This window comes from Phaethon lepturus, unplaced genomic scaffold (assembly GCF_000687285.1).
Source record: "Phaethon lepturus isolate BGI_N335 unplaced genomic scaffold, ASM68728v1 scaffold33615, whole genome shotgun sequence".
Lineage (NCBI taxonomy): Eukaryota > Metazoa > Chordata > Aves > Phaethontiformes > Phaethontidae > Phaethon > Phaethon lepturus.
In genome coordinates, this window is record NW_010540401.1 from 16,217 (window position 1) to 18,017 (window position 1,801).

The window sequence follows — 1,801 nt, forward strand, 5'->3', positions numbered from 1 at the left end:
GCTTGACGCTGCTGATGCACCAGAGTTGAGCATCAGGGACCTGGTGCCGCGTCCCAGCTGGCTTTGGTTTGGGCTTGAGGAGCGTGGTGCTAACTCAAGGGTGGTGGAGCTGGCTGAGAGCAGAGTGCTGCTGGTTTCTGGGCTGTCGCTAATGTTGGGCTGCAAACGCTACATTAACGGAGGTGGACAAAGCCTGTCTCCTCCGTGCTGAGATGGGGTGTGCCTGGCCAGGGAAGCGAAGGCTTGGAGCGATGAGATGGCTTCAGGCCCTGACAGTGGCTGTACCCTGCCATTTGGGGGTGGGGAGGCAGCAGAGGTGTTGGTGGAAGGATGCTGGTTCCTTTGTACCTCCTCCCCTTACCCTTCCATGAGAGAGATCGCTGTGGCTGTTGGCGAGGATAAAAGCAATTGGGGGGTTGCATGAATATTCATTGGATGATTGTGTGGCCGCAGAACAAGCCTGCATCATGGCTTTGGCTTCCAAAGAGAGGATGCAATTTGGTGTATGGGTGTCTTTCAAGGTTAGACTTCAAAACCAGCACACTTAAAAACCCTTTGAATTAATACCTGTGGAAAGCACGACCGTTGCCCCTGGAGGCTGAGGACTGCAGCTGATGCTTCAGTTCTGCTTGTTTTAGAGGGGGGGTTAATAATTTTGTTTACTTTGAGTCCAAAGAGCGGTGTGGGGTGGGCTGAGGATGCTCTTGGCGGTCCTCAGCGGGATGAGCGGGGATGCTGCGTGCAGCAGAGACCTGGCAGAGCGCTCCTTTGGCTCTGTGCAGGGCTGAGCACTGGGATAAACTTCCTCCACGTCAGCTCCGTGGGGAACTTTGCGGCTGTTCCCCACCGTGGAGGGGTGGTTTGTCTCTAGGCTTATCCAGGTGACAGCAGGGCTGGAGTGGTGGCATTGAAGAGGAGCATCTCCTGTTTGTGTCTTTGCCCTCTGTCAGTCTCCTGAGCCTTCCGTCTCCTGTGGTGCTGTGGGTGATCTGTGGCTCAGGGAGGCTCCAACAGCCTCTCTTGCCTGTAGCTGATTGCCAGGGAGTGAACAAATCGCTCCGGTAAGGAGCCCCGGGATGCCCCTTCTCCACCGAGGCTGTAGCTGCCACGGTTCTAGGTTCTATTTCTAAGCAGACCTTTCAAAACATTAAACCAATTTAAATAAATTGGTCACTTCTGTTAAGTGCTGAGGTCTGCTTTGCTTGCGGAGGATTGCTCTTCTGTCATACAAAGCTCTGGCTGCCATTTCCTCGGGCTTTGTTTGACCAAAAAGCAGCAGCGACGCTCTCGAGTGTGGAGGTTGCTGTAGATGGGGAGCTTGCTCGGTGCATGAGCGTGCTGAGGGGCACCGCTCCCGGCTGCAAGACGGGACTTTTATGATCCTTTATTTTAAATCTGCTGCCCAAAAGCTAACACTGTGGTGCACCGAAAGGAGTCCAGAGGTGGTGGAGGCTGTGGGCTGGTTGGAAGGAGAAGGCACCATCCCTCCATCTTCTTTGTCCCTGAGCAGGAATATGCCAGAGTTTGCAGCAGCTAAGTGGGAGCTGTCAGAAGTCTCCCAGGGGGATTTTCCTTGGCTGCAGTTTTTGCCTAACAAATGTTCTCCCCCGGGCTATGCTGCAGGCGCTCTGCTGCTGGAGCAGCTCTAAACGCATGCAAACCACACGGATTTATTCGGGGTGGGGGGAGATGGCTTTTTTTCTCCTGTCTCCTGCTTTTATGGGGTTTCTGAGGTTTTATGGCTCCCCAGGTGTGGGGAGCAGGAGTGCTGGCTTTCGCGAGGGGGGCTGGGGGGGCCGGC

At 54.9% G+C, this 1,801-nt stretch overlaps 1 protein-coding gene across 1 annotated transcript in view; it reads left to right on the forward strand.

Moving 5' to 3' along the window:
• LOC104621045 (proton-coupled amino acid transporter 1-like) overlaps positions 1-1,801 on the forward strand; it is a gene marked incomplete at its 3' end in the record, with an annotated part of 15,441 nt that overhangs the window by 13,095 nt on the left and 545 nt on the right. The window lies entirely within an intron of this gene.